We start from the raw sequence: 12184 nt of genomic DNA, 5'->3' as shown, positions 1-12184 counted from the left end.
CAATCATGTTGCCTTTTCTAAATAAAACAATTCTTCAGGCTCTCCCACAAAATTCAACCGGTGCGACCACACTGACTGTGGAGCGTGCACAGCTATGCTCACTGACCCTCAGCAGCTGAGTGTTCCTTTGTGTGGTGGTGTGTGGGCAGCATATGTTCCCCGAACAGGTGAAACAAGTTTATAAGGGACCATGGTTTACATAAAGCCACGTGGGTAGGCCTTGGAGGAAACAGAGTCCTTAGATATTCAGGAGGATGGATATGTGAGACAGGATTTATTATGGTGAGTAATGACTTGCTCAGAGATGGAAGGATTTCAGCCAAGATTTGAAGGCTGAGAGCTTTCCCTAGAGACCCTTCTAGGGGCATTGCATATCAGGCCTAGGCAGCCTGATTCAAGAATATAAGAGAAGATACAGTTGCAAATGCCAGGGAAGAACATGAGTGCTAGGCAGAGGGCTTTAGGGATATGGTCCTTTATGGTGTCCTCGTACAGCTAAACAAACTGGAAAATATACACACGCACAGAGGGGTCAAAAATGAATGCACATTTTAAGAAAGAAAAAAGTGCATTAAAATTGTAGTACTCAAGTCATGGTTGAATTCTGAAACTCCAAGAGGTGCTTGAATGTGATTTGTATTCATCTTTTGTTATCTGTATATATATTGAATATACACAGAGGGTGTGTGTGTGTTGTGTGTGTGTGTGTGTATAAAACCAGAATTGATCTTAGTACTAGGATTCTATTGCCCCATTTGTTCATTTTTTAAGTTCTATATAAAAACAGTGTCCTTAAGTCTTAATAAATTCTTACACTTACTAAGGTTTGTTGAGTGCCTTGCACAAACACTACAGCAGTGAACAGAACACCTTCTTTCTTAGAGGGGTTCATCCTACAGAAAACAAAGGCAATAATATCATAATAAAAGTATTCATGGAATGATACATAGTCTAATTCTAAGCATAGTCTCTAAGTGATGTACAGTTTAATTCCTGTTCTCAGTGGAGTCCCATATGTTTTGTAAGGAGACAGAATGAGCAGAAAATGTTCGGAGAGAATATCCAATGGGTCAGACACTAGGAGTATATCTTTTATTTGTGAACGATAATTCAGCCTAGCAGTGTGTCCTGATGCAAACTGAAATGGCCCTGAAGATCTGTCTATAGGGAAACCAGACCACACCCAAGCATTATACACAGTGGGGTGCTGATCTGGGTTCGCCTGGCTGGCATGGGGCCGCTGTCTGCCTCCTTCCACCGCTGGCTGGGTCTCTTTCTTCAGGTTGTAAGAGTCCCAGGCCTCTCAGGGGTCATTTTCCCAGTGAAGGGCACCAGCATCTTCTGCAGGTCAACTAAACTGCTGAGGTTAGAGGTGGGAAGGGTCACACTTTGGGTCATTTGCCTTCCCTCTCTCCTCCTTGGTTACCTCTAGTCATCTGAGTCCCACCAGTGCATGCAATGACAGCAATCTTCTGTGGACTTCTTCACCAGTTCCTACAATTTCGTAAGATGAAATCACGGTAACAAACCCTGATTCCATGCCACTCTGAGTGGCTCTGCGTCCCCGATCATGTGCCAGCTGCATTGGCACCTGCCATCTCCCCGATTGTCAGCACCTCCCACCTTCACCCTCTCAATGACATACACCTGTGCTTGAATGTCTTCAGAAGGTGCAGATCCGCCCTAAACAGGTTTAGAAATGAATACGCAATTATATGTAACTGCTTGTTTTATTGAAATTGCTTTGAGTAAAACGACAGTCCTTTTTCTATTGACAGAGCACCTTCTGAAAGCTTTCTTTGTTCTTTATTTTTCTTTGTTAAATTATTCATTCAATATAAATTACTTATGCCTTTTTTCTCTTTGTTTTTCAAAGTAATCATGTAGGTTTTGAAAAATTATAATGAAAAATCAAAATCTTCATACTTTCATGGGGACACTACTTTGCCTGTGGATTTCTTATCTAGTGACATCTAATTTTCATAAAATTTCCAAGTACCTGAGTGGCAGGTATTGGCTCAAATACACTGATGACTTTGTTTACTCTGACCCAACCATTCAGGACAGGGATTGGCCCTTCTGGATGAAATGGTATCCCTTCTCCAATGTCTTGAGTGTCCCTGAGATTTCTTAGAGTCCCAAGAGAATTGTTTTTTAAATTCCATCAACATGAAATATTTCTTGTATGTTTCCCCCAAAGCTCATGAATATAATTTCCACATCATTATTACAGCTAATGATTATGTCAGCATCCCTGATCTGTGGAAAATTAAAGATGCTAAATTTAAACATTGACACTGATGTGAATAAGCAATGATTGTAAGATGTCTATATTTTAGAAGTTTTTGTTTACTTAATCATTGAAAAATTGCACATAACATATCTTTGATGTGTAGAATGAGACATGTAGGCTGGGTGTGGCAGCTCATGCCTGTAATCCTAGCACTCTTGAAGGCCAATGTAGATGGATTGCCTGAGCTCAGGAGTTTGAGACCAGATTGAGCAAGAATGAGATCCTATCTCTACTAAAAATGGAAAAACTAGTTGGGCACTGGAGTAGGTGCCTGTAGTCCCAGCTACTCTGGAGGCTGAGGCAAGAGGATCACTTGAGCCCAAGAATTTGAGGTTGCAGTGAGCTTTGATGATGCTACTGCACTCTACTCAGGGCAACAGAGTGAGACTCTGTCTTAACAAACTCAAAACAAAGCAAAACAAAACAAAAAACAGAAACAAAACTTTCAATGCTGACTTTGACAATGTTTAACAGCTTTTATAATCCTTTTTTTTTTTTTTTTTTGCAGTTTCTGGCTGGGGCTGGGTTTGAACCCGCCACCTCCAGCATATGGGGCTGGCACCCTACTCCTTATAGCCACAGGCGCCACCCCTTTTATAATACTTTTATGAGGCAAGTACATTTTTCATGGGAACTGTCTTCTTACTGAATCTGCTTATATTTTCAGAAACGTATCTTTAGCCAGAGGCCCAGGACAGTGCCTGACCAATAAAAAGCACCTGCAAATGTGAATGATTGCAGATGGTCCCCAATTTAGGGTAGATGGTTTGACTTAATGAATTTTTCAAGTTTACAGTAGTGAGAAAGTGACACATTTTCAGTAGAAACTGTACTTTGAGTACCCATGCAACCACTCTGTTTTTCACTTTCAGCGCAGTATTCAATAAATGGCATGTAACAGTCAACACTGTTATCAACTAGGCTTTGTGCTGGAAGGCTTTGCCCAACTAGAAACTAATGCAAGTGTTCTGATCACGTTTCAGGCATGCTAGGCCAAGCTATGATGTGCAATAGGTTAGGTGTACTAAATATGTTTTAGAAGTATGATATTTTCAACTTAAGATGGGTTATAACCCCATTGTAAGTGGCGAACACCTTTAGTGTGCTGGTTTTATGTGGAGGCGGTGGTAGGAAATGAAACTATCCTGTTTTCCCGAAAATAAGACATCCTCCGAAAATAAGACCTACTTACAGGAAAGATAAGACGTCCCCTGAAAATAAGACCTAGCACATCTTTGGGAGCACACCTTAACGGGGAAACAGGGTAGCTGTTCAAAAGTCTAGTTTCTTTGCAACTTAAATGTTCATGTGTCCAGCCTGCTTGTCAAATTTAAATTTTTTTAAATAACTGCATTAGTTGTCTTAATGTTGTGGTAGTTTTTTCCTTGATTTGTGGACCTTGGATATCTCCAGGAGCAGCAGTTTGTATCCAAAATCATTACAAAGGGATTTGCATACTAGAAATATGCCCATCAAAGTTCCATTATTCAGTAAGATCACAGCAGCAATTCTGATTAAAGGACTGAGTCTTGACAGCTCTGAGGATACTTCCAAGACATGTCATTGTAAGAATTTTACAACAAAGGAAACCCTTAATACCCTTACTTGTAAAATATGGGTAATAATCCCTGCCCTGTGGTTTTAATGAAAATGAGAGAAGCTCCTGAAATTACTGAGATGAAAATAAATAGACAGACACAGGATTGGGATGCCAGGTCAGCAAGCCGCTTTTACTGGTCTGCTCCTGGTTATGATCCTTGCAAGAGATGGAACTCAAATTTGTCATTTTTAAACATTCTGTGAGCCATAGGCTTATTTAGGATTACTTAAAACCATAAATATTAAATCTCAGAGCCTTAAGAATCTACTGAATAGCTATCGTGGCATTTTCTTAATGTTATTATTTTAAAATTAAAAAACAAATTTGAAAGCTTTGGCTTTGTACATCAGCTCAGTCACTGAGATAGTAAACGAGAATGGCTTGGTGCAAGTCTGTGCTTCAGAGATACCAAGTGTAGCTATGAGAGTAACAGAAAGTTCCAAATCAGAAAGAAAAGACCTGCCAGTACCATTCAGAATTTCTAAAGTTTACTGGAAGTGTGTAGTTTTAAAGTCTATTTTTGTTTTTCTGAAAAAGAAATTTAAAAACTCAGCTGTCAGACAAGTATGTCCTGAGGAAGAGACATACTGAGGGAAGGATATAACAGACAGAAATAAGACACTGGCTTTAGTTTCCACAGTTAGGCTGGTGAGAAGAATGAACGGCACTGTTAGGTGGAGAAAATGAATCACAGAACCTTACCATTATTTGTGAGATTCATTGATATAATGAACTTACCTTGACAGTGGATACGTTACAAGGTTTCATAGGTACCCCTCACCTAGTCCTTAGGGAACAAATTGCCAATATTATACAACCTTTGCTTCTTGTTCAGAAAGTTTGTGGAGTTTATTATTTCAGAAAACAGAAGCAAAAATAAGTACAAACCAGTGGAAAGGGGATTTTATTGTGGTTATTGTCTGGTTTTTGTTGCGTGAAGGTTTTTTGTTTTTGTTTTGGTGGTGGTTGTTTTGTTTTATTTTATAGATGATCAAATCCCTAAAGGAATTCCCTTGAGAATAACAAGTTTAGGATTGAGAAAGACCTCCAATACCTGCTTACCCTATTGGAAGAGCACCCAGATCCATAAAATGTTCTGCTGAAAAAGGGTTCCGTGATGTAATCAATTAGGAAACCTTAGTGCTCTCTTGGAAAGTAAGACTATATATTAGTGTGCTCAAGGCTCTGATAAATCCTGCATTAAATAAACCATTTTATGTTTAACCCAGGGATTCCCAAATTTTTTGGCCAGATATACCTTTTATGCCCCCAAAACTTTGCACACTTGTAACTGTTTAATCCAAATCTGAGTTTGCCCTTAGTATCTTCCTACTCAACCTCTGGTCCTTGGATGAACAGCACCAACATCTTGTTAGAAATGCAAGGTCTTAGGCCCCGTCCCAAACTTGTCAAATCAGAATCTGCATTTTAACAAGGTTCTCAGGTGATTTAATATGCATACTAAAGTAGGCACAGGTCATGTATTCAAGCTGATTTAAGTAAGGCGCCTGCAGGGAAATCCCTCCTGCCCAGCATTGTGAGCAATCTGAGAGCTGCAGGCATGTTGTATCTGCAAATTGCAAACTGTATCTGCTGGTGCTGCTTCCCTGTGATGCTGGGAGATGTCTTTCCAAGGCCTGAGTGAGTCTTTACAACCTGTTCCATTTCTTTAGTGATCTGTGAGTGATGAAATTCTAGATTACAAATAGCAGCTAGACAAAGGAGCCTGTGCCTTCTCCCAGGCGGGGTGTCAGCTGGTGAAGTTTACAGAAGCAGATGTATTTGGCAGAAATCAGAGCATGACTAACTCTTCAAAAAGATTTGCATATGCACAAAAAGGGCAGGGCAGTCCAGAATTGCAGCAAGCTTTTCAAGTATAATTATCAGTTTGTTCTGACAGGTGAGACATTTATGATGAATCTCAATACTACTCATTATGCAAAATGCCCATAGAAATATCTCTATCAGATACAACTAAAATGTATGCAGTTGACTCCGAAGGGGTATAAGGACCCTTTCTGAGATAGCAGACATGGTCTGTGTCTTGATAGGGGTTATACATTTGTCAAACTCGGTATGTTATTCACTTAAGGTCTATGTACTATTTCACTGTATAAAGATTATACCTAAATAAAAAAGTAAAACATTTGTCTTATGAAATTTGAGTACAGCTGATATTAGATACAGCAATGAGGGCTGTCAAGGTACTTTGATGGAAACATGCATTTGGAAATAAGTGCCCTTCACTTTGCATATGGAGTTTTTATTGGATGTTTTGTAGACTGGTTTGCAGGGACCTCATGGGCATGTCAATCAGCAATGCTGGCTCTCCAGCGAAGCCATGCTCATGGCATACAGGCTTGGGGCACAGGCTCTGCATACAGACAGTCTGGGTTCACATCTAGGGCTAATTCATGGTGATCCAGGGCATATGACTTGACTTTTCTGTGAACTAGTTTCTTTATCTGTAAAGTGTCAATGATGAAAACATTTTCTTCACGGGAATAATTTACTATTTGTGAAGAATCTAGAACGGTCCTGGCATCCAGCAGACACTATGTACATATCTATTGGATGAATAGAATGGCCACCATTTGTTGTCATTTGAAACTTACTCATCACTATTTGAGATGATCCTAGTTTGAATTATTTCTTTAGGTGTTAGTGTCATTACCCACCTACCTACTTCATGAGCCCCAAGACATGAAGAACTCCTCATCTGTTCTGTTCCTCATTGTACTCCAGACATCCTAGGAGAGTGTCTCACACACAGTAGATGAACAGGAACACGTTGAATGAATTAATAAATTATTGATGTTTAAACAAAACCAGTTCTTAAAGAAATGAGCCCTTTAATACAATCTCGTTTCCTTAAATAGTGATTATGACAAGTCAGTACCTTATGGGGCTGAGGTATCTGGCTTGATAGGATTAAGGAAGACGAGACATGAGCCTTACAAGTAAAGGAAGCTGCCAGGACATAGCTCTCAGATCTGAATGGATGTAGCATGTCTCAGAGTCTAAAGGAGATTCAGTTATCAATATCTAGACTAACATGTTATTTGTCCTAGAGAAACAAAATGTCTGCTTTTAAGAATACTCAAAAGCTTAGTGAAGACTTTACATATACCATCTAATCAGGCTAAATTTACCTTTTTTCCCTTTAGGATGGTAGATCCCCTAAGATGAAGCATTGTATATTATAACCAAGAGAAAAGTCACATTAACAGCAGAAAAGTTTCGACCTTCAATGCACCCCCTGCATTGCCTTCAAAGTCCATGAGATGGGGGTCTTTATGATGCTTATCTTTTCAACATTTATAACTTCCTGTAGTATCTTATACTTAATAAAGTATAATAAATATATATTCAGCTAAATGAATTGAATTTGAGAGTGTACATATGTGCACAAGAGCTTGAGACCCAGGATTTAAAGTAAAGCTCAGATTTAAAGTAAAGATTCTGCCTGCTGGAAGGACAGAAGGGTCCCCCACACAATCACTCCTTATATTTCACAGTTCCTTACTGGCCTTGTTTGGTCTGCAGTTTATCTCTACAAAACTCTCTTTCACAGACACACAGACTGCAGTAATGAACAGCAAGGGTTCACTCCCAGCACCAGGAGTTATAAGATAAGCCACTTGGGGCAAGATGGAACCATTGCCTCTGCAGGAGGAGTAGCAGAAAATGGGGTAGGAAGTATTTTTCCTTGTTGAAATATGGCCTGCCAATCAGTCTTTGGGCCTGCTCATCCAGTTCCGATGTTAGTCTTTCCCATTCTCTTTGGATTTCCTTTTTCTTTCTTTCTGTTTTTTTTTTTTTTTTATTAAATCATAGCCATGTACATTAATGTGATACACTGGTTTTATAGACCGTTTGACACATTTTCATCACACTGGTAAACATAGCCTTCCTGGCATTTTCTTAGTTATTGTGTTAAGACATTTAATATTCTATATTTACTAAGTTTCACATGTACCCTTGTAAGATGCACCGCAGGTGTAATCCCTGTTGCAGTGGGTCTTTCTCACAGACAGAGTGTCACAGGCAAGGTGTGCATCACAGTAGCCACAAGAAAACTTGGACATGTTCTCTCCAGGCCGCTGGCCACTACCTTCCATGATGCCCAGAAATAGAAAAAAAAATTTTGATACAACCCAAGGCATGTCTCATTTATTTCACCCATCTCCTATGACCTGCATTTCTGTTTCTTTTTCTTTTCTTAAGATATATCAGCTCTCTGATCTGCCTTCTGCCTTCCCCAAATCATTTCTGTAGACTGAAGTGAGCAAAGATAGTATAGCATTAGTGTGCATAAGCGTATTTCACCACAATACCTATGTTCAGAGAGACCTAATCAAGTCATGTACAACAGTGCTTCTCAAACCACAAAGTGTGTCCACATCAAAGTGTGTCCTAGAGATGACATTAATGTATTTATTTATTCATTTAGCTCTGTCGCCAGGGCTAGAGTGCCGTGGGGTCAGCCTGGCTCAAGTGATCCTCCTGCCTCAGTCTTCCAAGAAGCTGGGACTACAGATGCCCACCACAACACCTGGCTTGTGAGGAGCGGGCTGTGAGTGGTAGGGCCCACAAAGCCTGAGAAATGGTCAGGGAGTGACCCCCCAACTACGTCTCCTCCCTTAACAACATTATTTTCACCTGTCACAAGTCAGGTAGCCCATGCATACTTTGTTATTGACAAGCACACAGTTTTTCCTCTTTAAGCTTGATCTCTACTCCATGTTTTAAGATTTATGAAATCTTGTTAAGATACTGTATAAATATATTTCCATGGATCTGTGGCTGGCTGCAGCTATTAGCTGTGTCAGTTCTCCCGACATTCTCCTATCTCGAGTTGCCAGTCTGTCTTCGCCTCTCCCTGAAGTCATGCCTTCATTTCTCAAGTTCCCACTATGCCTACTCAGGTCACTCTTCCCACTTGCCCCAGCTATGAGCCACCACACCTGGCCTCTGGGGAGCCTTTTAAAAGGCCAATTTGAATTCAGCAGGTCTGAACAAGGCCTGAGATTGTATCTCTAAGTAGGCCCCAGGTATTGCCCTGGACTACACTCTGAGTAGCATAACTCTAAAGTGAATTAATCACTCTTCAAGAAACTGATTCCACTATTTTTTTAAGAAATGTTTTTCCCCTCTTTAGCATATATGATAATTGCATATTCTTTGCCTCAGAAAGGGGTGAATCTAAACTCCCTAGACAATGAGGAGATTTCCCAGCTATACACACCATCAGCATCGCTAGAGTGTTACGTTTCCACCACATTCAGTTTTAGAAAGAAAATGTTTTGAGAAAACTTGTCTGTGAGAGAGCATCTCTGTGCTGTTTCTAAAATACTTATTTTTCTGGTATCTTCCAGCTGGCGGTGGGGAAACCTGTCTAGGCTCACCCCTCCTTCATGCTGAGCTTTACGGTGACACTTTTCTGGCAGAGATGTCAGCAGAATTTACTTTTGTGCTGAGTTGAAAGGAGCAGGGGAAGCCCTGCTTCATTTCTTCGTGGGAAAGATGGGACATGATGAAATGTGACTTCTTTCCCTGAAATACGGAAGAACGATTGGTGAAAAATGAAACACGGCCCTGGGATCGCTCTTTGCTGAGGGCCAAGTCCCTGAGCCATGTGCTACTTCTCAGTAGTTTCTGGACAGGGCTTAAAATAAATCAGAATCCTAAAGGAAGAAAAAGTTCTGTTTCTTTGCAGTGGGGTTTGAGAAAATAGAAAATCCATAACATTGTGATTTTTACTGTATTTGTGGAAAACCAAACAAGCTAACTAGTTTTGCTCATTTGTTTCTTTGCATACACACGTACATGTACATGGGCAGACCACACATTTAAGGCACAAAATGGAAAATTGATAAGCAAAATGGAATTTAAGTTCAAGTGCTTCTTTTGCAGTTGGAGCTGCAGAACTTTAGGAAGTGGGAGCATGTAGGTCAAAGTCAACAGAGCAGCAGAAACATGGGATGAACAAGTCCAGAGATTGGCTGGGCCACAGGAGGAATATAGCTGACAAAATTGTATAATATTGGGGATTTTTGTTAATTTGATTTTAGCTGTTATTGTTAGACACACACATGAAAGTAAGCATATGAGATAGTAGATATGTTAATATGCTTCAAAATAGCAACCATTTTCCTTTCTGTGTATGTACTATAACATCATGAGGTAAACCTCCAATATATACAATTTATATATACTTTTTATATATGTATGTGTATGTATATATGTGCACCCACACATATAATATGCTGAAAACTTCAGTCCACAGAGGAAAAAAAAATAAACTAAATGAGGATGAGAACTGCCAAAAAGTGGGAGAAAAGATGGCTTTATGACAATTCAGAATAAAAATCTGAACATACCCAGATATTAATGGCACAGACTCATGGAAGTTAAAAGTCCAGTTTATTATCCCTGGCAGAAAGTCTAAATAGAAACCTGGTCTCTGCAGATTTGAAGGTTTAAACCTTGAAATCTTATTCTCTAATCACAAGTGGCCTTAGATGTGTTAAAAAATACAGGTACCAGGCAGGCATGGTGGGAGGGTGAGGCAGGAGGATTCCTTAAGCTCAGGAGTTCAGACCAGCCTGAGCTAGAGTGAGATCCCCATCTCTATTAAAAATAGAAAAATTAGCAGAGCATCGTGGTGGGCACCTGTAGTCCCAGATACTCGGGAGGCTGAGGCAGAGGAGAGTTGAGCCTAGGAGTTAGGCTGGGTGACAGGAGGAGACTTTGATAAAAGAGAGAGAGAGAGAAAAGAAAGAATACAGTACAAGCATCAGCTGGAGTCTAAATGGAGGATAAAACTAGCCTGGGTCCAAATGATTCAGGATATTCTTGACAAAAGTCTCCTTGACTTGAGTCTCCAAAAGAAATTAAAAATATCTGAGGACAAGTGTAAGGGTTTTTACATTTGTGTCAGATAAAAGAAAATACCACAGGAAAAAAAGAATTGCACTATCAATAGATAGGGCAGAATTATTCACTCCTTGTTTGCATTCTCCATCCCAAAGGAATGCCCATTAAACTACAAAGGCAAGCAACCAGGAGAAAGGACCCATGGGCTTGGCGTCCATAGCTTAGTGAGTAGGGCGCCAGCCACATACACCGGGGCTGGTGGGTTCGAGTCCGTCCCAGGCCAGCTAAACAACAATGACAACTGCAACCCAAAACTAGCCAGGCATTGTCACAGGCGCCGGTGGTCCCAGCTACTCAGGAGGCTAAGGCAAGAGAATTGCTTAAGTAAGCCCAAGAGTTTGAGGTTGCTGTGAGCTCTGACACCATGACACTCTACCAAGGGTGACATAATGAGACTCTGTCTTGGGCGGCGCCTGTGGCTTAAGGAGTAGGGCGCCGGCCCCATATACTGGAGGTGGTGGGTTCAAACCTTGCCCCGGCCAAAAACTGAAAAAAAAAAAAAAAAAAGAAGGAATTGTGGCAGATTGAATAGGAAGCCTCGTTGTTCAAAATGAGTTTAGATATTGCAGGGAAGCAGATGCCAGTGGACTCAGGTGGTTCATGTTGCTTTTTGAGAAATGGTAGGGAACAAAAGTGGTGGGGGAAGTGAGGAGCTTCTGTGGACGCCATCTAGATTTTTGTTTGGCATCTCTGACAAATATAATATTTCTCAGAAACATGAGAAGGGAAACATTTGAATTCTATCCCATGACAGCAAATATGGAACTTGTGAGTTGTAGATTACTTGTGTGATTCCTGTCCCCCCGCAGGGGATACTGGAAGAGAAAGCCTTCTTAAAGGCCTCCGAGAGAATAATATTATCCCTACAAAGAATAAAGGGGTTTCTTTCATCTGCCCAAGTGATGTCTGTGGATCCCTTCACTCACCTGCACCTTACCCTGGGAACATGCTCTGGGTAGATGGGACTGGCCATATCTTCTTGCCAGTCTTGGGCATTTTAAGTATTAGCCACCCAAGTGGCTGACCCAAGTGCCTACTCACTCAATTTTAATTTTCACAGTAGAAACAACTGGCTTGGATTTTTTTCAACTTTTCTAACTCTTTAATAGGTAAATGAAATAACTCATGGTGGAATTTAAGAGAAGTTCTTTTGGAAAGAGTGCTCATAGATTTCAGTGCCATTATGGCTGGGGGATACAGGAATGTTGGTGTCTGTTGTTCTTTTCAGATGTGGCCTATTTATGGGTTTTTAATTCAATTTCTTGGATGGGGACCTACAAATAATAATAATAGAATGTAATAGAGTCAAGTTCCATACAATAGAAAATGTCAGAGCACGTCACAACTAATAT

The 12184-nt window shown here is 40.4% G+C and overlaps 1 protein-coding gene across 5 annotated transcripts in view; it reads left to right on the top strand.

The window, feature by feature from the left end:
- PLCB1 (phospholipase C beta 1) overlaps positions 1 to 12184 on the top strand; it is a 922504-nt gene that overhangs the window by 347864 nt on the left and 562456 nt on the right. Inside the window, exon 1 of one of the 5 annotated variants that reach the window (XM_053573863.1) lies at positions 7439 to 7585. The exons of the other annotated variants lie outside the window; for them this stretch is intronic. The gene's annotated coding sequence lies outside the window, so the exon portion shown is untranslated. Of the gene's footprint in view, positions 1 to 7438; positions 7586 to 12184 lie in introns of those variants that run through there. 5 annotated transcript variants of the gene reach the window in all.

This window comes from Nycticebus coucang, chromosome 21 (assembly GCF_027406575.1).
Source record: "Nycticebus coucang isolate mNycCou1 chromosome 21, mNycCou1.pri, whole genome shotgun sequence".
Lineage (NCBI taxonomy): Eukaryota > Metazoa > Chordata > Mammalia > Primates > Lorisidae > Nycticebus > Nycticebus coucang.
Note: the sequence above shows the minus strand (reverse complement) of the source record. Positions and strands in the feature narration are given on the sequence as shown.